Below are 26,076 nucleotides of genomic sequence, written 5' to 3' on the forward strand. Positions count from 1 at the left end.
TGAGGGGAATTCTTCCGTTTCGTCATTTCGGATAGTCCCTGGAGTGGTGTGGAACTGCGGGGCACTTCCCCTGTGCTGTCTTGAATAACTTGCGTTGGTGGGCGGGGCCGCAGTCAGACCTCATGTCTGCCCCCAGTCCACCGCTGGGGCCACAGTCAGACTGGTGTGTGCCTTCTATTCCCCTCTCCTAGGGGCAGGATTCACTGTGGGGTGGCGTGGCCCATCTGGGCTACTTGCACACTGCCAGGCTTGTGGTGCTGGGGATCTAGCATATTAGCTGGGGTGGGTAGGCAAGGTGCACGGGGGCAGGAGGGGCAGGCTTAGCTCACTTCTCCTTAGGTGATCCACTTTAGAAGGGGCCCTGTGGCAGCGGGAGGGAGTCAAACCCACTGCCGGAGGGGTGGCTACACAGAAGCACAGCGTTGGGTGTTTGCGCTGAGCGAGCAAGTTCCCTGGCAGGAACTGGTTCCCTTTGGGATTTCGGCTGGGGGATGGGTGAGGGAGATGCTGCTGGCCAGCACCTTTTTTCCCCCCCGCCAAGCTGAGCTCTGTTGTCTGGGGCTCAATAACTCTCCCTCCCGTTGTCCTTCAGCCTTCCCATTCTCTGAGCAGACCTGTTAGCTTATAACCTTCCAGATGTCAAGTCCTGCTTGCTGTTGGAACACACTCCGTCTGGCCCCTCTGCTTTTGCAAGCCAGACCTGGGGGCTCTGCTTGGCCCTTGGGCCGCCCCTTCGCCCCGGCTCCCTCCCACCAGTCTGTGTAGCGTGCACCACCTCGCCGCCCTTCCTACCCCCTTCTGTGGGCCTCTTGTCTGCGCTTGGCTCCAGAGACTCCGTTCTGCTAGTCTTCTGGCGGTTTTCTGGGTTATTTAGGCAGGTGTAGGTGGAATCTAAGTGATCCGCAGGACACGCGGTGAGCCCAGCGTCCTCCTACACCGCCATCTTCCAAACTCCCTTTTCTACCATATATATATATAGAGAGAGAGAGAGAGAGAATCATATTTTACATCTTTTTATTCACCTATTTTCTATTTATTCATATGTCTAATTATGGCCTCTCCTAAAGTGGTCTCTATAACATTTCTTTCTTTTTTTTTTTATTAGAGCAACCTTACATTCAGGACATTTTATTTTATTTTTTTTAATATGAAATTTATTGTCAAATTGGTTTCCATACAACACCCAGTGCTTATCCCAACAGGTGCCCTCCTCAGTGCCCATCACCCACTTGCCCCTCCCTTCCACCCCCTATCAACCCTAGTTTATTCTCAGTTTTTTAGAGTCTCTTAAGGTTTACTTCCCTCCCTCTCTAACTTTTTTTCCCCTTCCCCTCCCCCATGGTCTTCTGTTAAAAAAAATATGGAACACTTCACAAATTTGCGTGTCATCCTTGCATAGGGGCCATGCTAATCTTCTCTGTATCATTCCAATTTTAGTATATGTGTTGCCAAATCGAGCACTCTATAACATTTCTTGTAAAGCCAGTTTGGTGGTGATAATTTCCTTTAACTTTCATTTGGAAAACTTTTTTTTTTTTTAACTATTTCTTTTTCATTGCTAAATGATAATCTTGCTGGATAGAGTATTCTTGATCACAGGTTTTTTTACTTTTAGCACTTTGAATAATACATCATGCCATTCCTTTCTGGCCTGCAAAATTTCTGTTGAAAAATCCGCTGATGGCTTTATGTGATTTCTCTTGTATGTAACTTATTGTTTCTCTCACTGCTTTTAAAATTCTCTCTTTATCTTTAACCTTTAATATTTTAATTAGTATATTTCATGGCGTGGGCCTCCATGTGTTCAACTTGTTTGAAACTCTGTGGTTCTTGAACCTGGAGGTCTATTTTTTCTTATAGTTTAGGGATGTTTTCAGCTATTATTTTTTCATATACATTTTCTGCCCCCCTTCTCTGTCTTCTCCATTGGGGCCCTCTATAATGTGAATGATCACTTAATTTTGTCCAAGATATCCCTTAACCTATCCTCATTTTGTAAAACTCTTTTTTCTTTTTGCTTTTCAGCCTTGGTACTTTCCATTATCTTGTCTTTCAGATAACTGATCTATTCTTCTGCATCCAGTAATCTACTCTGGCCTCCCTCTAGTATATTTTTTTGTTTCAGTTATTGTATTCTTCAAGTCTGATTGGTTCTTTCTTATATTTTCTCTCTTATTGTTGAAGGTCTTACTGAGTTATTCCATACTCCTCTTCATTCCAGTGAATATCATTATGATCATTACTTTAAACTATTTATTAGGAATATTCTTTTTCATTTATTTTTCTGAGGTTTTGTTTTGTGTTTTGGGGGAAGCATATTCCTTCGTCCCTCCATTTTGCTTTACTCTCTGTGTTTGTTTCTATGAATTAGGTGGGACAGGTGCTTCTAAACTTGAAGAAATGATTTTGTGTATGGTCATTGTGTGGCCCTTGTGTGCCTAGGCTGGGGTTCGTCCTAAGGCTCTCTATGCAAAGGATGCCCTGGCAGGACAGCTGCAGCTGAAGTGGGCACAGGCTGGGGTAGTCCTGGGGCACTCTGCACAGAGGAAACCCTGCCATTATAGCTAAAGCTGAAGTAGTTATGGGTCACTGTGGTCCCTGGGCCCTCCATGCAAAGGGTACCCTGGCAGGACAGCCAATGCTGGGGTGGGTGCAACCCAGGGATTCTGGGTTTCTCCACACTGAGGGTACCCTGGCAGGATAGCTGAAACTGAAGTGGGTGTAAGTCATGGTAACCCAGGCTGCTAAGTGCAGGGAGGGCCCTGCAGGGTAGCTGGAGCAGAGGATGGGTTGAGTGTCCTTTAAAAAAAAAAATAATAATAATAAGAGAAGTTTTTTTTTTTTTAAGATTTTTTTTTTTAAGTGATCTCTATACCCAACATGGGGCTCAAGACCACAACCCTGAGATCAAGTCATGTGCTCCACTGACAGAGCCCGCCAGGTGACCCTGGGTTGGGTGTCCTGGGTATTCTGCTCAGAGTGTGCCCTGTCACATGGCTGGAACTGAGGCAGGTGTTGGCTGGGAGGCCCCAGAGTGCTCTGCACTGGATGTCACCCAGCAAGCTGCCTGAATCCGATGTGGCATGAACCTGGAGTGTTTAGGGGTGTCCATGTGTGCACTGCCCTGGGGCCACCTTGGTGGAATGGCTAGGACTGGTGTAGGCCAGGGTACCAGGGCTCACTGAGGTGGCAGGTCAGTTAGGATGCGCGGACCCTGCCCCCTTTCACATCATCTGGATGAAGGGGGAATATAAACCAAGGCTCTTGCCAGCCACTCTAACCTGGAGAGAGTTCTTTCCCACCATTTGGCCAAGTTCTAGAGCTGGCTTTTTTGTACGCTAGTTGCCCTTTGAAACCACGGTTTCTTTTCTTTTCCCTGGTCCTTCAGGGGCTGATGTGGGCTAGGGACATGGTGCTGGATAAGGCAGCAAGCTGTCTGTGGGGACCAGACTCTGCCCCATTCTGCCCTCTCAAGGTAGAGGGAAAGTGTAAACCATGGTCTTCACCAGTCCCTTAGAGCCACAGTGAGTTCCAGCAGCACCCCTGCCCTTTGGCAGTGTTATAGGGATGGCTCTTTTATATGCTCATTGTTCTTTTAAATTAGGCCTTTTTTTTTTTTTTTTTTTTTTTCTTTTTCTTGTGTTCCAGGGCAGGTGACCTGCTTCCGGTCCCTCAATGCTTTCCCTCCCCACCGCAACATTCCAGTTGGGGATTCCCTTTGTTAGTTACCTTGTATCTGCCTCTCTTGCTGTTCTTGCCATTCTCTCCTTTGTTGTGCAGAAGCTGTTTAGTCAGCCCTCCATTCTTCTTTAAGAAGAAGTGTTCTATGAAGAGCTGTGGATTTGTGTGTCCATGGAAAAAGTGAGTGTAGGTTCTTCCTATGTCACTCTCTTAGATTAGAACTTGAAAAACAAAAGCCTTTTCAGTTACCCTTGTCACTGGGGCATGAGGACATTTTAAAATTGCATTTAGAGGGGTGCCTGGATGGCTCAGTTGGTTAAGCATTCGACTTCAGCTGAGGTCATAATCTTATAGTTCGTGGGTTTGAGCCCCGCATCGGGCTCTGTGCTGACAGCTCAGAGCCTGGAGCCTGCTTCATATTCTGTGTCTCCCTCTCTCTCTGCCCCTTCCCCACTTGGGTTCTGTCTCTCTCTGTCTCTCAAAAACTAAATAAACATTAAAAAAATTTTTAATTGTATTTAGGTTGCCAAATTGGATTCTTTGGATTTGTGAATGATTCTATAAGAGGTATTTGAAGTTTTAAATGCCTTATTCCATAAACAATTTCTTAAATTCATAAAGTAAATGCACCTATGCTTTATGGAAGTAAAATAGATTTAATTAATTACAGGATAGTTTTATGCGAGTTGTTCTTACTTGTAATTTTAATTTACATGCCAGTCTACCTGAGAAAAAGCCTCACCCTGTGTGTAAGAGATAAAATTAATCAAACCTCTATTTAAAGCCTGAAAAGAACATACCCCTAAAATACTCTTTCACTTGGAACTTAAATATTAAATTGTATCAGCCACTAGCTTTAAGAATTAAATTGGACTAGATAATTCTTCTAATAAATTCAAAGCAATGTGTCCTCCTAATCAGATTGCTTATAGTATTGTTGTTCTGAATTGCTTTGACCAGGCTCTATTGGATATTAAGCACAATATGTATCTCATGAACATTTTATGTTGCTGAAATTCCTGTCCCTGATGATTGCATACATAAGGTCTACTGCATGTTGTTATAATTGGGTCAAGGAACATTTAGCACTGTTTAAAAACCTTATCTTTGGTTCTAGAATCCAGCTTGCATCATGACTTAAAACAGACTTATGTCATCAAAATTTGACTACCAAAGGATTAAATAGTTGGCTGAGGGTGGTGGTGTAAGTATGGGTCATATTTATTGCTTAGGTTTTTGTTTTTAAGACCAGTGGTTCTCCCAAGACCTATCCCAGCAGCATCAGCTTTTTCATCATCTGGGAATTTGTTAGAAATGCATGCTCTCTGAATCAGACTCTGAGTTGGGTCCCACCATTTGTGATTTAACAAGAATCCCAGGAGAAATTGATGCACACTAAAGATTATGAACCAGCGTTATATAAATTGGTTATAAAAATATAGACATTGAAAATCTTCAGCTCTCATTTTTCTCCTGTAGGCAGTTTGAACGTAACAATGTTGTCCTTTATCAGTAAGCCACACACGTACATATATATATTTGAGTCCCTGTTATATGGCAGGTCCTAGTATATACCAAATCAGTGAATGTGTACAGCAGAGTTTCTTATCTGGTGTACAGCTAGTGAATTTCCAGTACACTCCAATGTTGATCCCTTGAACCCTTGATGAAGCTGGGCTAGACCTGGGTTATTCAAAGCTAATTGCCTTCAACTGTGAGCAGTTTCTGCCATTACTGTAGAGTGCTTTACAAATATCATTTTATGTGTGCTTAGTGACATGAAAAATGTTGGAAAGAACTAATACAGGGTACAGATATAGAGGCGGACTGAGTTCAGATTTGGTTCTATTATATACATACCTTTGGAAAATCATATGAATGTGGATGGTAATTTCATATATGTATGTAGATGTATAGTTACATCTCTGTACTTTATTGATTGAGGATTCATTCAAGGTTTGGTATCGATTCTTACATATTGTAAGTGTGAATCATTCATAGGAAAGAGAGGTTAGATTGACATGGAGTACTCAGTAAAGTTTCTACAGGTAGAATAAAATTTGTGCTGGCTTATTAAAAGGTGTCATGGAGAGGGAATTTAAAGGGAAAGAAGGGAATTAGGGACCAAATTCCAGCAGAGATCATTTGTTTTAGGAAATTTTCAAGGGATATAGATTAATGGAATGTATTTCAGGCTGTGTTCGTGGGAGCTCTTGATTTTAATTAGCAAAAGGGGGCAAAAATTCATAAGGAGGCTGAGTTCTCTGATTCGTGCCCTGCCCCCCACCTTTAACATACATTTGTATCTTCCTCTGCTTTCATGTGTTAGAATTCTGTGTAAGATTTCACTTAAGTGGAGGATTTTGCTACTTAAAAATGTTTTCAAAATACTATTCTGGTTTAATTTAGGAAAATAGTAGGGTGTGAGGAGAGAGAAAAAGAGGAGAAAGAGATGAGTGCTAGAATGCACTTATCATTTAAAGCAATAAGTTGCTTTAAATGAACTTTGGTTTTAGTCAAGAGAATGTCGTTAGTGAAAAAAAAATTTTTTTAATGTTTATTTATTTTTGTGAGATAGAGCATGAGTGAGGGAGGGGCAGAGAGAAAGGGAGACACAGAATCCAAAGCAGGCTCTAGGCTCTGAGCTATCAGCACAGAGCCTGACTTGGGGCTCGAACTCATGAACCCTGAGATCATGACCTAAGCCGAAGTCGGATGCTTAACACCCGGCACCTGGCACCCCAGTCGTTAGTGAATTTTAAATAGGGAGGGGAATTATTTTTTTCAGAAGATTAATCTGGAGAAAGTGTACACAGTTAATTAAAGTGGGTAGAGAGTAGAAATGGGATAGTTGACCAGATTAGGTCTTATTGTGATAATGATAAGAACAAAGTGGAAAAAGTGGATTTAAGAAACATTTTGAGGAACAGTTTATGGAGAAACATGAGGAAAGAATTAAATTTAACATAGGTGATGGGCATGGAGCTGAATTGTCTGGAATTGGAGTGGATGAGAAATTGATCATGAGTTTCGTTTTGGGTGTAAATTTGAAATGATGTCCAAGTAGAAATTCTTATTGGTTGACTCGTTGGCTTGTTTGTTCCTGATTTCATTCTGTGATTATTTATTCAGTACTTGTATTGTGAAAGGCCTTGTTCTTTGAGAAGAAAAATGGATATGTGGATTTGAGAATCATTGAAATAAAAATAAGAGAAAAATCCTTTGAGGGTAAATAAGCTATCAGATGGAGAGTATAGAGAGAAGTTTAGAGAACAGGGGACTCAACTTTGAAGGAATAATCACTATTTGGAATGGAAATGGAGAAACCTAAAGTGAAAGCAGAATTATCAGTCTGGGATCCTCGGTACTAAGAGAAAAATCTCAAAAGTAGGGTGTACTTGATACTTTCAGCATGGATGATATTTTTAGGAAGTTACGCAGGTTTCTTAGTCTTTATTGACCTTATGTGGAAAGGGAGGCAATGGAAATAGAGTATTTGTTCTAGAAGTTTGAGAAGTTAGGAAGAAGGGCAATAGAACATATTAGCTATAGAGGACGACTGGGCCAAAGATTGTTTTCATGTTGGTGAGGGCAGAATCAGTGAAACTCTTGGAAGTGGAGGATGTGCTGGAATAATTGAGGAAACAAGGCTTGAGGAAAGAGAAAGGGAATTTGTAAACATCTCTCTATAGTGTCAATCTCCCCTCCCATATGATGCTCCCTGAGAGTAGGGACCATTTCTGCCTTTTTTTTTTTTTTTAACCACCATACTCAGCACTTGGCACAACACCTGAAAAGTCATAGATGTTCAGTAAAATTTGTTGAATGAATGAATGAATTGCATAAAGAGTTCAGTGAGGATCCCTATTTGTCTGAGACCTGAAGAATGTACGAGAGATTTTAAGTTGGTAAAGGAGTGTTTGAAAGAAGAAAAGAGCTGGGGAAGGTCATGCTGACTGCCCATATTTTCAATAAAGTAGGCAGGCAAATTATTTACCAGAAAGATCTGATGCATTTACGGCTTAAGGAATGTTGAAGAGAGTGTAGAGTAACACTTCCTGGAAGTATGCTAAGGAGTTCACCTAAAATAAATAAAAAAGATTGCAAAGCTACAGAATGATTACAATTTGGTCATTTACCAAGTGCCTAGCATATGCCAAGCACTATAATTAATATTTTACATGCACCATCTTATGGAATCCTTAAAACAGTCCTAGGAAATAGGTATTTATTTATGTCTTAGTTTACTAATGAGAAAACTGTACTAGGCCATAAATTTGTGATTGGCTAAGTGAGCACTGTTATATTGCTTTCTCTAGCAATGTCTTGTGGCCTTAGAGCAGAAGCAGAAAGGGCAGAAGGTAAAATTTATTCAGGCTTACAAACTGGCAAAACAGGCATGCTGTTATTAAATCCTTCCTATGTTCCTTATTTCATTTAATCTCACAACAACACTGCAAAGTAAATATTACCCTCCTTTTATGGAGAATTTAATGATTTTTCCCCAGGTGGCAGAGGTAGTCAATGATCAGACCCCAGTTAGACCCAGGTCTATTTTATTCTACAACCTGTGCTTTTACCCAGCACTCTCAAGAAAAACAGACATGTTGTTTATGTTGACATTGGTGTGATCAACCATATAGACTTAAGAGGACACAATTAAGAACACAGGTTTTGGGGCATCCGGGTAGCTCAGTCAGTTAAGCGTCTGACTCTTGATTTTGGCTCAGGTCATGATCTCATGGTTTGTGAGTTCGAGCCTCGTGTCGGGCTCTTTGCTGACAGTGCAGGGCCTGTTTGGGATTCTTGATCTTCCTCTCTCTTTGCCCCTCCCCTGCTCATGTTCACACACTTTCTCAAAATGAGTAAACCTAAAAAAAAAAAATCTTAAAAAAAAAACAGAGGTTTTCAGTTTTGTTTAATCATCTGAGCTTCAATTATATTGTAAGTTAAAATGGGGACAATAGTAATGCCTGCTAAAATGTTGCAAGGAAATATGTATATACATGCAATACTATGTAATTAGTAAAGCATTAAACCAATATTAGTTAATAGTAATTTAGAAACAATAAATGTATTATTCTACGATCATTCACATGTTTTCTCAGTATAAGTCTTTTAACTTGTAGTCTGAAACCTTAATTAGTCTACTAAGTGGTTATGTTAATTATCATAGTTGATTATGTTTTTGTTTTTTCTTTCAAAGCAAACTTTGTTTTGCTTGAATATTCACATTAGTGACATCCTGGGAAAGTAATTTGAATATAATAAAAAGTAGTTTCTTGCAAAAGTAGTCTAGTCTTTGTCACTGTTGTTCTTGGGTACAAATTTTAGAGGTAACTTTAGCAGTTACCAAGTCATCTGGAATATATTTTTTAAAGTTTTATGGTATAAGATTTGTTACATTCTCTCTTCTAAACATTTTAATATATGATAAAGATATGTGCATGTTAAGGGTTTATGTCTTATCTCCATGCCTTTCATTGCATTTGGAATACAAATTTTAGATAACACAGTTATTTAAACATTGACTTGAGGAGTTTAGACTTGATTTCATGAATTGTCATAGCTAGTTAGATCTCAAATTATGTATTGTGTTAAGTCTATCTTTGGAATAAAACAGGTGTTATTATCCCTCCCTCCCAAAACTATTCTGGAAAAATTAGTATTAGTAAATCTAAATGCTTTTGGTGTTCTACTCCAAATGCTTTTTAATTCTTAATTATGAAAATGAGATAAAAAGTAGAAGACTTAAACTTTAATCATTTATTTATAACTGTCTTATCAGTGATACCTTATGGTTTAGGTTGTATTAAAATGATATTTAACATTTTAAAAGGTAGGTTAAAATTTTATTGCTAATATATACGTTGCTTTTAGGAGAAAATGACAATAAGAAAGTACCAGTTTAAGGTTTCACCGACCATGTCTTGGTGGCACATTGTCTCTAGATAAATTGGGGATGAAGAAGTTCTAAAAATGGGTCAGACTTTGGGGTGCCTGGGTGGCTCTGTCAGTTAGGCATCTGACTTTGGCTCAGGTCATGATCTCACAGTCCATGAGTTCCAGCCCCTCGCCGGGCTCTGTGCTGACACCTCACTCGGATCCTGGAGCCTGCTTCGGATTCTGTGTCTCCTCCCTGTCTCTCTGCCCCTCCCTCGCTCATTCTCTCTCGCTCTCTCTCAAAAATAAACGTTAAAAATTTTAAGAAAATAATAAAATGGGTCACACTTTGATACTAAAGGATTTTCCCCCTCTTGGGAAGATTTGGAGCCGTTAGGAACTCTTAAGGGCTTGGTGTGTGGAGAGGGTACTGTCTTGGTTTTTTAACCCTTTATGTCTTTATCACTCGTCATGTTCCTATAAATCTTCCTTGATTTACGTTTTTTCTTGTTTTGCTTTAAAAAAAAGAAATACGGGGCACCTAGGTGGCTCAGTCAGTTGACTTTGGCTCAGGTCATGATCTCATGGTGAGTTTGAGCCCCGCATTGGGCTCTGTGCTGACAGCTCAGAGCCCGGAGCCTGCTTCGAATTCTGTGTCTCCCTCTCTTTCTGAACCTCCCCTGCTCGCACTCTGTCTCTCTCTCTCAAAAATAAAAAAGCATTAAAAAAAAAAAATTAAAAAAAAAATACTTGGCATCATCTTTCCAATTAGTTTACTTCTATGTAAAGTAGGATTTCATTTTATTTAAACAATAACCAAATATCTATTTTGTATCTGTCAACTTGCATTTCCTCTTATAGTAAGAGAGTATAAGTTTGCGTGGCTCTGGGGACTCTGAGAATGATTGTGCCTTAATGGTGTGATTATGGTGGTATGTGACTTAGTCAGAAAAGTAGGAACCCTAACCAGGTAAGGCATTAGAGGGGTGTTTGCTCAAGAGGAGGTCTAGATGATTCATGTTTTGGACTGGCAAGAATGCCAGCTTTTAAGTGAGAATATAGGTCCACAAAGGATGAGGCATAGATACTCGGGTTAAAAAATTTGAATGGTTGGGATGATATTGATGAGGCAGCCTAACAAGTAGATTGCTTTTTGACCTAGGGTCTTCAGAATAAGCTTGTTTTCTTTTGTATTATCTCAAGTATGTCCAGGCTAACTGTCTTTTCCTAGGTGGCTATGTTAAGACTGGATTTTAGTCATCTATCTAACAAATATTTATTGAGTGTCTCTTAGTTCCAGACACTCTCCTAGATACTAGAGATATACTAGTAAACAGAATAGACAAAAATTTCAGCCCTCTGGAGTTGATATTCTGATGTGAGAGATACAGTAAAGAAAAAAGTAAATTACATATTTTTGGAGAAAAATTTGCAGAGAAGATAGGGAATGTACTTTGAATAGGATAGTTAGGGAAAACTTAAAAGATGCCATTTTAACCACAACTTGAGTTTTGCATAAGATCTCCAGGCCTGGCATTGTCATTTATCATATCTAGTAGAATTGGAATGAGCAAATGTCAGTGTTCACCATTTTACAATGAAGAAAACTTGTGGTGAGAAAACTGTCCAAATGTGCTGAGAAACACCAGACACTGGATTTTAGAACTCTTGGATATTGTGATTTGGGTTTCTGGAAGTTGACCTGCACTGAAGCCAGATTTAGCCAAAAAGTTAGGGATTTGGGAAAGGCCAGCAGGAGACAGTGGAGCACCTTTATAGGTTGAGGCTAACTCCCAATCCTATTTAAGACTTCGTAGAAATCAGGTGGGAAGCCATGCCTTGGTGGACCTGCGCATATACTGAGACCTGTACTGAGCTCACTGCATCTCAGCTTTCAGACCCTTCATTTTGGAAAGGTTATGGTTTAAATGTACCAGGCTTTGTGATCACTCTAGGACTGATTGGGGCTTTCTCAGACCTATGCTCCCTATAGCTTAGTAGGGTGATTAAAGTAACACTCTGTTAATTATACCTGGACCTGAGGATGCTGTGAATTAGTCAAGATCCTAAAGTTTGAGAAAGGAAATCTCAATTAAAATCTCAGAAGAGCTCCTGGCTTTTTATCCCCACTGGAAAGATACCCCAAAGAGAGATGATTGATGTCTACAATATTGTCCATGAATTTTGAGCTCAGTTAGTCCTCTTTAAGCTACTATGTCCTTTAATTTTCCTCCACATCTTGTACCTAAAAACTTTTTATTTCCACCTTTCTTTCTCTTTTTCCTTTGCATTGGTTCAGTCTGTCTCACACTTCCTCAACTGTCCAAATAGATTCTATATCTCATCCTCATTCTCTAAATTTTCACATGGATCTCAAAAAAGTATTCCTTATACACTGAAGTCCTAGCCTTGCCTCTGGCAGATCAGCTTTGTCATCACCATGCAAAAACTCCAGCTTCTTCCCCTTCCTAGGACAGTTTTTAGTTTTTAGGGAGAACTTCTTTTTATAAATAAACACTTATTTCCCAAATCCTTTTAAAATAAACTTCATGATGAAAATTCATTTCAGATATGCTGCATAGTAATATTAAAAACACTGGAAATAAATGATATTTTATCCTATTAGATTTATTCAGACAGTGCAGTGGAAAACAAAGCATTTGTCAGAATGAGTAAATATTTATGAAACAATACATCACTGTCATTAGCTTAGGTAGTGACTATGTAATATTGTTGAGTTAATGCATATATAATAGTAAAAACTGACATTTCACTGGAACTGTTCATTAAAGACATTTTTTTTTGGTATAACTATGGTAATTTAGATCTAATGATATACTTTTAAACCTACTTAAAGGTGATGTGTACATTTCCCTTTGATGGTTTTAAATTTTATCATAGATGTGATGTTTCTTTACCCACGTAGGAAAAAAATGTATATTGATAAATTCTCTTGGATATGAATTTATCATTTTCACTTTTATTTCTACCTTCAGTTTTTAAAGCCATTTGAAAATTCCCTTTGAAAATATTTAGGAAAACAAAAATTTAAGACAGTCATTTTTTATCAGTTTATTTGACTACCATATTCACTAATTAACAAAAATGATTTCACTCAAGATAATTCAGAAAAAGATTACAGGGGCACCTGGGTGGCTCAGTCAGTTGAGCGTCTGAATCTTCATTTCACCTCAGGTCATGGTCCCAGGTTATTGAGATTGAGCCCCACACCAGACTTTGCACTGAGAGCCTGGAATCTGCTTAAGATTCTCTCTCTCTTCCCCTCTTCCCCTTTTCCCCCGCTCATGCTCACTCGCTCTCTCTCTAATTAAAAAAAAGAGAGATTATAAAGTATTTTTCCTCATTTTCCAGGAAATGTCCCATTCTTTCTGTCTTTAGTTAGACGTGTTACTTCTTTTTTGCTAATGTTATATGCACTTTGATTGCCCTTTCTTCTTGCTTCCTGGTACATCCGTATTAACTTACCATGAAAGCCTTGAGTCTCCTACTTCTTTGATGTTGGTATACTCATTCTTTAGTGATATTGTGACTACAGAAACACTCTAGCCTAATCCTTGGAGTTGCAAGGATGTCATAACACTTAAGCCTACTTTCTGTCCCCTGTTATTGTTTCCTTATCCCTTGCAAAGCATTGCCTTGGCCACACATGAATTCATCCAGTATGTTTCTGCAGTTTCTAAATTCTTACTGAAAAGAACTAGAGTCAGGATGATTTCCAAAATGTACCTTATGTAAGACATTCTTCATCTGTTACCATTGTTTTTCAATGTATGAACCTTCTAAGAATAGTGAAAAAAAAACTCTGTCTTTAGTAATGGGCTCTTTCTCATAACTCAACACTTAAAGATTATTTTAACATAGTTTTATGTATTTTAATTATTAATTTTGTTGGTTGCACCTTGAGGCCTTTTACACAAAGGACTTAATTTCAATAATACTGTGGCAATCCCATTTAGTCTTTGTTTACAGTTGTATTATGTTTCATTTCAGCCAATAATAATTCCTTTCTTTAAAAAAATTTTTTTAATGTTTATTCTTGAGAGAGAGACAGAGACAGAGCATGAGTGGGGGAAGGGTAGAGCGAGAGAGGGTCACAGAATCTGAAGCAGGCTCCAGGCTCCGAGCTGTCAGCACAGAGCCTGACACAGGGCTGGAACTCATGGACTGTGAGATCATGACCTGATCTGAAGTCAGATGCTTAACCGACTGAGCCACCCAGGTGCCCCAGTAATATAGTAATTCCTTTCTTAGGGACTCCATAGCATGTATGGTTTATATGGCTTACGTGTAATGTTATTTTATAAGCTATATTTTGTTAGATTTAGATGTTGACATTCAGGGTTACTCAAAATTTTATGTGATTTTTTAAAAGATAATTTTAGTCTTCCCATCACATGAATAAATTTATTATCTAGAAAAAAAGGAGAGCTTCTACTTTCTGATGGAGGAGGGAATTCTGAATAACCAAGCATTAGCTAGATGAATTAATTTCTGTACTACTGGGAATGACTTAGATTTAAACAAGATCCAAAGAACCCTTCCTGTTTATCATCTAAGGCCCATCCCCTGTGTTGATCTTTTCCTGAATATCTGCACCAGCATTGACTACTCCCTGAATATCCTTTTTAATCTCAACTGCATATTAAGTGTCTAAGTAGCAGAGACTCCATCTATCTCATTGCACTGCATAGAATGCTGTGCACCTAGCCTTTCTGTAACATGTATTTGGTTAAAAATGGTCTTCAGTATGTCAGGCTATTAGTTTTCCTCATTAAAAGTTCCAGAGTGTGTGGGGCACCTGGGTAGCTCAGTTGGCTAAGCATCTGACTTTGGTTCAGGTCATGATTTCACAGTTCGTGGGCTCGAGCCTCATGTCGGGCTCTCTGATGACAGCTCAGAGCCTGGAGCCTGCTTCAGATTCTGTGTCTCCCTCTCTCTCTCTCCCACCCCTGCTTATGCACGTGCGTGCTCTCTCTGTCTCTCTGTCTCTCTCTGTCTCTCTCTCTCAAAATTAAATGGACATTAAAAAAAATTTTTTTAAGTTCCAAGTGTGCCACTTTCTTTTTCTTTTCCCTTCACATTTGAATTTAACTGTAGTAATAAGACATACTTCTCAATTTAAAAGTATAAGGAACATGAAAGATAAAAGATCAGGAACGTGTTGTCATTCTTTCAGGGAACCCCTCCAGCAAGATAATTTGCTCTTCTGACTGTTGCTTATAAGGTGGCTCATCCTTAAAGCATGTGGACCCTGAGTGCCAGGGTGAAATGGCTTGTGGTGTTTTCTTTTTATAAAAAATAAGCCAAAATCCAAAAAGAGAATATTTTTAAAATGTTTGTAGGGTTTATCTACAGTGAAGGAAAGAACAGCCATTAATAGGAGATATAATATTTAAGGTTGTTTATAGAGGCAAATGAAATAAGAAAATGTCATTCTTGGAAACATTTACTATTTTATTTTATTTTTAAGTTTTTATTTTATTTATTTTTTTTTGGGGGGGGGGCAGAGAGAGAGAGAGAGGGGGAAAGAGAGAGAATCCCAGGCAGGCTCTGCAGTGTTAGCTCAGAACCTGATACAGAACTTGAACTCAACAAACCTTGAGATCATGACCTGAACCAAAATCAAGAATCAGATGCTTAACTGGCTGAACCACCCAGCATTCCCATTATTTAAGTGACTCTTAGAAAGATGACTGATTTAGGGTAAGCTTGCTATTCTCTGGCATAGTTAAGCCATTTGGAGTAATTTGTTAGAATGGGCAATGCTAACAATTACTGAGTCCTGTAGTGTGACTGACACTTTATGTAAATAATTATTTAATCTTCAGGAATTCATCATATGAGAGTAGGTAGTATCATTATTTGAGTTTTACAAAGATACACCTTGAAGCTCAGTGAATTTCCTAGTAAGTGGAAGCTCCAAGGTTCACATAATCTTTCTATTTAGAGTAGGAGAAGTTATATATTCATATTAATTAAACTCTCTATATAAATACTAATGTTTTAAGAGGTGAATAAAAAAATATGCATAAGACATGACTCATAGCCTCTAGGAATATAGTCTATACTAGACTGATATCTTAGTATAATCCAACTATTGAATTACCCAACTATTGAATCCAACTATTGAATTACCCTTTTTGAGGAGTGAAGACCATGTTTTTTTCAGGTTTAAATTCAGGTAACATTTATTGGATACTTGGAAATCTTTCTCATAACATAATAAATAAAACACTAGCCCCCTGAGCTAGTTCAGTAGTTCTGGAAGGCAATGTGGTCTGAAGGGAGAATGTATACTTTGGAATGAGATTGCAGCTCAGACCTCATCTGCTAACTTTTAACTGTGTGACTGATATTTTCTCAACTTCAATTTTCTCATCCCTCAGATAAAGATACTGATGGCATTGGTATAGGGATTGCATATAATACTCTTAGTATACTGCTTATTAACACACTGTCTACTGTATAGTAGATAATTAATAAAATTTTCCCTTGGTTCTCATTTGAGATAGAAAGTGATAAGTACACTATGAAGGCAGCTCAAGAGTGAGATGTTACATCCACCCAGGGTACTCAGAGAGGGCTTCATGAGGAAATTGATGCTTGAATTGAACCTTAAAAGATGACAGGATTTGGATATACAGAATTGAGACAAATGAGTATTTCGTGATCTATGAAGTATTTATAGGAAGGCTATTGGTAACATAATGGAGGACATTTTTTTTTTAAAAAAATTTTATCTGGGGCGCCTGGGTGGCTCAGTTGGTTAAGCGTCCGACTTCAGCTCAGGTCACTATCTTGTGGTCCATGAGTTCGAGCCCCACGTCGGGCTCTGGGCTGATGGCTCAGAGCCTGGAGCCTGCTTCCAATTCTGTGTCTCCCTCTCTCTCTGCCCCTCCCCCGTTCATGCTCTGTCTCTCTCTGTCTCAAAAATAAATAAACGTTAAAAAAAAATTAAAAAAAATTTTTTTTTTACCTTACATAATTTTTGAGAGATAGAGACAGAGCACAAGATCTTTTTAAAATGAATACTGATTCCATAGATGAACTCCCCTCCTTTTAAGGCTTCTGAGGTATATCTTCAGCTGAGCCTTCTCCCTGAGCTCTGGGCCTTGATTCCTAAGTGCACTAGATCATACACACGCAGTAATGTTTGAAGCATCTGAAACTTTGAAGTTTCCAAAACTGAGCTCCTGGTCTACCAACCTGCCCCATCCAAGTCCACCTGCAGCCTTTTCTGTCTCGGGTAATGGCAGTTCCATTCTCTCCGTTGCTCAGTGCAAAAACCTTCATGTACACAATCTTCGACTCCTTTCTTTTTCTCATACCTATGCTGTCATCAAATCCTTTAGGCTCAACCTTGAAAGTTTATCATCTTTGACTATCCCTACTGTCACAACACTGGGCCACACCATCACCATCTCTCATTTGGATTATTAACAGTAGCTTTCTAATTGCTTCTTAGCTTCTCAGAAGATTTAATCAGTGTCAATAGAAGCGGGGGGGGGGTGGGGGGGGGGAAGGGTCACTGTTTAGGCCAGTATTTTCCCTAAAAGGAATTTAAAATTCTTTGAAGCCCTTGGACAAAATTTCTGTTAATACCTCCTGTAGTTTCATGCCCTAGATTTGGAGAGAAGTGATTTTTTTCCTCCCTGTATATTGTTGCCTGTAATGTAAGAGCTTCTCAGTAGGGCCCCTGTGAATGTCTGACTTGAACAGTCTCTTGATGGACAGTTACCCTATGTATCTTAAATATATTACTAGTCTTAGAATAATGAGAATATTATGAAGTGCACTCACTGCTGAAAGTATCTGAACATAATTTCATCTTCTTTTTAATGATTTAGAATGAACTTCAGAATTTGGAACTGCTGCAGGCTGATCATTAGAAGCATCAGTTATCATTGCATAGTAAAGGAAGTGGTGGTTAGTAGACATTTCCAGAAAAAGCAACTTTCTCTCTCCTAAAATTAAAAATAGTTATTAAACATTTCTGGTTATTTCCCCTCTGAAATTTGTGGCATAAGGTAATCTATGGATATTATGGTAGTAGATTTTGTTGTGGACTCACTAGCAGTGATTGTTGACTGGTGGATTTTATAATTATTTAAGAAAGGAAAGGTCAGTAATTGAATTTTGCAGGTATTTTATTTGACTTGAATATTCCTTAACTTTTTATTTTATATTTATTTCCCAACCCTATAGACCTGAGGCTGTTTCTGGTTTAGTGGCAAAGTAAAAGATACTAATGAGAATGTCTTTGGGACATAATTATGTAGATTTAAAGGACTGATGTAGTTTTAATTATGCCCTTTAGCTAGTGTACTTGCATATTAAACTCATTCGTGTCTTAGTGTATTTCCCTCTGAAACTTTGCTTTTCTCAGGCCTTAAATTACTAATCAGCTCATGGGTGTACCCGAAGGTTATGTAAGCTAAGTTGAAGACTGCCAAAGAAATGTGTTTAAACTATTAATCCAAAATATACAGAAGTTTATAGTTAGAAACAATGGCCCATGGGTTTATAGTGTTCTTTGCTGGATTCTTAAGAAAGAAATTCCCAGCACTGTGTGTATGTGTTTCCTCCCTGTCTCCCTGCCTTCTTCCCTAAACAAAAACACCCTTTGGTTGTAATGTGTTGAAACATGTAATATATTGTTTCCCTCAGGCTCTTTTAGTAAACTGAGGGAACTTGAGGTAAAATAATAATAGATTTTTTTATTTGTATTTTTTTTACCTCTGCTTTTTGACTTGTTTACTTTCATTATAAGTTTCTAGATTTAGCAGACTACTCAATCTAATAAGGGTAGCAACTACCCTAAAGCTATGGAATGATTTTATTCACTTATAGGAAAAAGGCATGGGGCTACTTAAACCCTGCTTTGTGTGTGGTTTTGTTTTTATTTGTAAGAAGCTAGAATAGGAAATCCTTGGTAAATTCTAAGGAGAAAGGCTCAGAAAATCTTTTGAGGCCAACTTTACTCCCAAAGAGACAATGAAAATACAGAATTTAGAATGGGAGTAAGTGACCTGTCTTTGAAGGGGGACAAAGTAAATATTTTTGGCTTTGTGGACTATATGGTTTCAGTTGTACTTACTCCGTTGCTGTAGCATGAAAGCAAACATAAGTAATATCTAACTGAATGGATGAGACTGTGTTATTATTGACAAAAACAGGCAGCTTTCTGAATTTTTCCTATAGGCTGGACCTAGTTTCCAGACTCCTAATTTAGAACTTGGATTCCTTAATTTTTTTCTTTGTTTTCCAGACTACATTCATCACATGCCTGATGTATATTTAGGTCTTTTTATATACTTTTGATCAATGATCATCATAATGGCTTATGAGACAGATGGGGAAATACTTCTTAAAATGTTTACATTATGAAAAATTTCAAACATATACAAAAACAAATCCCCATATATCCATCATCATATCAAACAGTAGGTAGTGTTTTCCCTATTTCATTTATTTATCCCTTTTTATTCTTCATTTTCTTTCTTTATTATTTTTTTGTTCTTTGTATTTTAGCTGAAGTATTTTAAAGTAAGTTTTTAAACTTTAAATGTCCTGTGATGCCTATATACCTTACTATGTGTCTCTAGAAAATGTGAGCATTTTCTTATGTAATTGTAATACCACTATATCTTACCACTTGGCAGAATCAACGATACTTTTTTTTTTTTTTTAATTTTTAATGTTTATTTTTGAGACGGGGGAGGGGAAGGTGCAGAGAGGGGTACACAGAATCCAAAGCAGGCTCCAGGCTCTGAACTGTAAGCACAGAGCCCGATTCGTGGCTTGAACTCACGAACTGCGAGATCATGACCTGAGCCGAAGTCAGGCACTTAACCGACTGAGCCACCCAGGTACCCCAACAGTACTTTTTTGATAACATCTGTTATCCAGGCTAGGTTCACATTTACCCAGTTGCCTTAAAACATATATATTTTTTTAACATCTAATTTGTTTGAACCAGGACCTACATCAAGTAATATGTTACATTTGGCTGTTGCCTCATAAGTCTCTTCTAGTAATCTTAATCTCCCCTTTTCTTACTTTTCCTTTTTTGTTTGTTTTCAGTCTCTAGCTCCTTGAAGGAATTTGCCAGTTGTTCCTGTTCTGTAGAATGTTTCACATTCTAGATTTGTTTGCTTCCTCTGTTGTGTGTTACCATATTTCCCATTTTTTCCTATAAATGAAGTTAGCTGTAAAGACTTATATAAATTTAGGTTCAGCCTTTTTGGCAATAGTCCTTCCTAAGTGGTACTTTGTTTTTCATATTTTGTCATATCAGGAGTCATATCTGTAGCCTGAACCTTCCCTTGTAAAGTTCCCCTTCAACTTTTCATCTAATGTTTTTATTCATTGAATCATCCTTCCCAAATCAATGATCTTATTTTCATTTCTACATTTACTGGCTGGAATTCTTCTGAAAGAATGTTCCCTAATCATCTTGAGTATTTCGTTATCCCGAAATGCAGCTCATAAGGAAGGCAATACTTTTGAATTTCACGTTATAGATGGGGATTGATTCTCAAAGGTTAAATGAATTGCCTGAAGTTACAAACTTAGTAACCTAACTAGCTCAGAATCAAAACCAAAGTTTTTGATACCAATTCTGTTATCCCAGATAACCAGTGGGAGCCAATGGACTAGCATAACAAATTCTTCTTGGTTCAGAAGTTAAAGTCGGAGAAGTAGCATGATTTAGGATGATTCCTCTTTCCTTTCTGTCTCTTCCCGGGTAAGTTAAGGAGAGTAGGTAGTTTTATCTGATAGTTTTCTAGAGCAATTGAATGCTTAGAAGTCAAATTGCTTGGATTCACATTCCTGTTCTTACCACTTAGCAGGTATAATCTGACTTTTGGCACGTTGTTTAACCTTTCCATGATCTAGTTTCCTTGTCTGTAAAATGAGGATCCTAATAGAATCTGTCTCAAAGTGTTGTTGTAACAATTAAATGAAGTCGATACAAGTAAAGGGGTTAGAATAGTGCCTTGCATATAGGAAGCACTCAGTATCATTTAGCTTTTCAGAAATAAAACTGTTCCATAGGTATACTTTTAATTCTACCAGCCATCCAAACAAACACTCAAAATAATGCAGTAATTTTTAGGAAAACAGTTTTATGTTGTTTGTTGATGCTAAAAGTGATAAGTCAATATTTGGGTTCTCTTACTTGGCAGCCTAAGAAATGGCATGAATCTAAAGAACGAAAGCTGTAGATGCTGCATTTCTGTAACAGTTGTAACTGCAGAGAAACTTGTTTTAAATTTTTAGTTATATACATAGGATTAGTTATCTAGTGAATTGGTGAAACGATGCATGTAACCTGAATGTTCTGCATTTTAGATTTTTTATGTTTGATATCTTAAAGTGAACAATACTTCTTTTTGGAGTCTTAAAGCTTTTCTCTGAGCACAGTAGGAAAAGCTGTCAAATGTATTGTCATATTTTCAACAGAACATAAAATACTTTATTGTGTAGTATGTGGGAAAAGCAAAATGCACTCTGCCTTTTTCCCCCTTTTCCATTACCTACTTGTTAGTGTGATAGATGGTATCACTATATTTAAGTTGTGTTTATAATCATATCTTTGTCCTATTTGCAGGACTTTTAGAGACTGTAAAGGACCATTTCAGCAGAGTATTTTTCATCATTTTATAAAGTAGTGGAATTCATAATTGTAATTTTCCAGATGTGAAATCTGCTTATAACCTTATCATTTTGCATTATTTTCTTATGGTTGGCATTTTAAGACTGGGTGAAAGTATGTATATATATTTGGTTTGGTCATAGACCGTTCTATTTGTTCCTAGCCATTTCTTCTCCAGTTTGTTACACAGTGTTATGAAAGGTTTTTCACTATTTATTGCCTGAGTTGTCAGGTATCTTTTGAGCTATATTCAAAAGGACAGTTTGCTCTAGGTATGTGTTATACTTCATTTAAGATTTTTCTATTTGAAAATGCTTTGTATTTGGCCATGTGAATCAGAATGGATGCAGCTAGACCAGTCTTTTAGGTGTATATATATAGGTGGACATGTGTGTCCATGACCGATAATAATGTGATTCGTTATGATATGACCCAAATGCAGTGAGTAACTTGGCTTTATTACTGTAAGGATTTAACTGTTTTTGTCAGTCTTCTCCCTCATTATTTATGTGAGATTGCATCACCTAGCCAGAAGTGGGAAGCAATACCATGTGCACAACTGTAGGTTTGGAGGCCTGTATTAATATTTTATGAACGAAAACACTGTTTATCCACTGAACCACCTTTTCAGTATTACTTGTTTACTGCCTGCTGTAGAATATCTGTATTTGCAAATGAAACACTATTGTAGAAAGTTCTGATTGAATAGAATAAAATTAGTAGTAATTGTAGCTTTCTAATTATAGCAGTTTTGATTTCCAAATAAAGAAAAGTATGTATACATTTCTTACAAAGACATTAAGGGAATAATAAAAATGGTGAACAACTATGTGGTTAAATTGTGAAGATCAGGGAGCTATCAAAGTCTTCAAGGGGTGTGCCTATCCATGTACTTTGATGCAGATACATGTCTTTTTTTTTTTAATTTTTTAACGTTTAATTTATTTATTCATTCATTCATTCATTCATTCATTTATTTATTTTTGAGAGGCAGAGAGAGACAGAGCGTGAGTGGGGGAGGGGCAGAGAGAGAGGGAGACACAGAATCCCAAGCAGGCTCCAGGCTCTGAGCTGTCAGCACAGAGCCCTACGTGGGGCTTGAACTCATGAACTGTGAGATCATGACCTGAGCTGAAGTCAGACACTTAACCAACTGAGCCACCCAGGCGCCCCTAACGTTTTTTTATTATTGAGAAACAGACACAGAGCGTGAGCAACGTAGGGGTAGAGAGAGGCAAGACACAGAATCTGAAGTAGGCTCCAGGCTCTGAGCTGTCAGCACAGAGCCCAAAGCGGGGCTTGAAGTCATGAACCGTGAGACCATGACCTGAGCTGAAGTCGGTTGCCTAACCAACTGAGCCACCCAAGCACCCCTCCCCCCCCTTTTATTAATGTTTGTTTATTTTTGAGAGAAAGAGACAGAGCATGAGTGGGGGGAGGGGCAGAGAGAGAGGAGGGAGACACAGAACCCGAAGCAGTCTCCAGGCTCTGAGCTTCAGCACAGAGCCCAAGGCGGGGCTTGAACTCACGAATCGTGAGATCATGACCTAGGCCAAAGTCAGACACTTAACCAACTGAGCCACCCAGGCACCCCGCAGATATATGTCTTTTTAACTTCTGGTAAGGCCTGAGTGTTGAAAAGAATACTGGACCTGAAGGTTAACAGTCACAGACAAGGCCCTTGTCTCTGCCTTGGGAGCTCTGTAAAACTATTTACCATTTTTGGGCTTCTGAATTATACCTGCTTTTTCTGTGAGGATCAAAGGTTAAGTAAGTTTTCTGGGTGTGAAAATTCTTTCTCAAGTACAGATTACTAGTGCATCAAAGTTAGGATAAGCCATATTGGTTATGAGAGAGTACAGTAATAGTTGTTTGGGCCTAAGATTTGCCTAGGTTCATTTTATGATCTTGGTCAAGATCCTACCTTCCCTCAGGTGTGTCTATGCCTTCATCTGTATGTGGGGATAATAATCACTGTTTTGCATTAGTTCTTAAAATGTCTGTCAAGTGCCCAGCACACTGCCAGGCACATGTAGGTGCTCTGTGCCTGGTAGCTGCTGTTGTCACTTGGCTTTTAAAAAAATTATTGATGATTAATGAATACTCATTTCAGGCATATTAACATGTAAGAAAGTAACAGCCCTTTTGGTAGAAGGAGCAAGTTTTGAATATTAATACAATATGCCATTTGTGGAGAGTGTCAATTTCTAATAATTTTCTTTTTTAACGTACTAGGATTAATTAAAAACAAATGTTGCAAAATTATGCAAACAATATCGATTTTTCTTGAAACCAAAACATTGATAATTAAAATAAGTAAGGAAATTTCTAAGCTTGGATTTAATTTATACTTTAGAGCTTTCCTTTTCCCTGAATGCTATCATCTATGTTCATTACTCAGCCTTTTTTTTTTTTTTTAAGAATTTGAACATAAAGTTGAAAAAGTAAAAGTATAATTAAATGAGAAATTTATATATTGAAGTTCAGTATCTGCCTATGAATTCTAAGGTGAATTCAAAAGCCTTCAGCTTTCATTTCAGTTCTCAGTCTTTGGTTAACTCTATCAGTTATTCTTGCCCATTATTTCCTTGTGGATGTGGAAATGAATCGTGTGTGCATGAGAAACCATCTTTTAGTTCGTTAACTCATCATGGCAGCTGCTGAGCCATGGCAACATCTTTAAGAAAGGTAATAGAAACACTTGTCTGGGAAAATGTTAGGAATCGAAGTTAACTGATGTGAAAGAGCTGTGTATAAGACTTTTTTTTTTTAATTCTGTTTTATATGGGTTTATAGTAAAGCCAGATGCCTTTGTTTCACCTTTTTGGTTTGATCCCTTGTCTGTATCATAGGGTGGAAAACAGTTCCTTGCCATTTCTTTTGTTGTCATCTAATTAACAAATGTCTTTAATTTCCTTTTAGAATTGATGAACTGGATTGAGTTTTCCCACTCACTATCTGTAATCTTGGTCATCACAGTTCTCTATCCTTTGAGGCTTTTTCTTGGTGCCTATAAACAGCATTGTTATTCTAACATTAAGATAACTTTTCTGATTGTTAAGTACCCAAATACTTAATGAAAGAGTTATTCTTTTCTAGCAATTCTAGTGAAAAGGTTTTGAGTGGCTTTCTGGCATGTCCTAGATAAACTGTAGAGCTTCTTACCAGCCTTCTGCCTATAAAAACTGCAGTTAATTTAGGGGAAAAATAAACGATGCACTCATGATATTTTCTGTAATTGAATTAATTGCATGATTGGAATTAAAGCATTGAGATTTTTGTTTGAAAAATTAAGTATCTTCTCCTATGAGATAATTAGGAGCTAGGGTGTACCACTATGACTGTAGTTTCATATTCTGTAATTCACCGTAGCCACTTCTTGTTCTCAGAATGTCACATTTCATGACGGTTTTTGAAGACTGTTGTAAAAATGTTGTAGATGTTTTCATTAGCAAAAGTGATTCAACCTTTAACTCACATAAAGTAGATCTAATCTTTAAACATAACTTTTGGTATAGTTATTTGTTTTATAGACAGTATATATTTCAAATCGAATAGTATGTTGTAAAAAAAATAAGTGACTCTGATGTCTACTTTTCAGTGTGGGGAAAATAGGAATAACTGTATTTAAAAATATTACTCTTCCCTTGTTAAATTTTATATTTCAGATTTATAGCACATTAGTCAGATTAAAAAAAACCATTTTCATAGGAAGTGCTTTAGAGTTACCCAGACCTGAGTTCTGATCTCATTTCCACCACTGACTAGATAACAGCCTTCTTTAAGCAGGTGACTTCATTTCTCTGAGCTTCTATTCTCTTATCTGTAAAATGACACTGAAGCCATTTTGTTAGGACTTAAGGAAAATAAAAAATATGAAGCTATATTAATGTATGTAAAACAGTACCTAGAACAGGGTAAGTTCTCAATAAAAGATAACTGTTATTGTGGTTAGAAAATCACTTTTCTTTGCCAGAAAGCAGACCACAAATGTTAGGATATGAATTCAGGATATTGTTTGAGTTTTGGAATCACTGTTGCATGAGCCATGAGAAGATATAGTTCATTCATATCGGCCATTAGATTTCCTGAGAGACTTCAGGAAAATGTGTACATTTCTTGATCTCCAGGTTATAAAGCTGAGGAGCTATTTTTGTTTTTTAACTGAGGTTACTCTCAAACTGGCATCATTCCTATAATTTTTTTGCCCCCAAAATACTCACACTGGCAGTTTACACAATAGAATTTTATTGGAAAAGAAAATCTATTTGATTTACATAATGATAAAATAATAAAGAATGTCATTGCTCCTCTAGTTCTCTTGTATTATGGTATCAAAAACCCAATAAGAAATACAGGAAAAGCATTTTCTCATTTTTTTTTTTTTTACTTTTCAATCATCCTTTTTTAGAACCTGCCATTTCTGTCAAAAGATTTTTCATAAGCTTAGTTATTTTATTATTACTCTGACTTTTAAGATGGCAAAACCAGAAATGACCTATCTTCTTTAAATTATTATGAAAGCTAAAGTTCCTACGTATAAATAAGTCCATGAATATAAATTGTAGGTTATTTTTCCTCTATGATCTCCCTATGCTGACTAATATTATTAGAGCAAATTGCAGTGAATACATTCTCTTCTTAAGAAGCACAATGAAAGTCAGGTTCACAAAACCAAAAATTGTTTTTGGAGATTCCAGCAAATTTGGCAAATTACAGTTACTATTAGCTGGGTTGATAGTTTCTAAAGACTTCAAGTTTATGGCCCCCATCTCTTGAGGGGATGAGCAGAAATGGGCAATGCACATGAATGAAAGAATGGAGCCATCTTG

General features: G+C 37.6%; 1 protein-coding gene and 1 non-coding gene across 3 annotated transcripts in view; one reads left to right on the plus strand and one right to left on the minus strand.

Moving 5' to 3' along the window:
- Positions 1-26,076, plus strand: part of PRIM2 (DNA primase subunit 2) — a 349,495-nt gene that overhangs the window by 231,577 nt on the left and 91,842 nt on the right. The gene's annotated exons all lie outside the window — the stretch shown is intronic.
- On the minus strand, positions 1,355-1,461 carry LOC132668177 (U6 spliceosomal RNA). Its single transcript, XR_009605523.1, has one exon. It is a non-coding gene; the product is annotated as a U6 spliceosomal RNA (small nuclear RNA).

This window comes from Panthera onca, chromosome B2 (assembly GCF_046562875.1).
Source record: "Panthera onca isolate mPanOnc1 chromosome B2, mPanOnc1 haplotype 2, whole genome shotgun sequence".
Lineage (NCBI taxonomy): Eukaryota > Metazoa > Chordata > Mammalia > Carnivora > Felidae > Panthera > Panthera onca.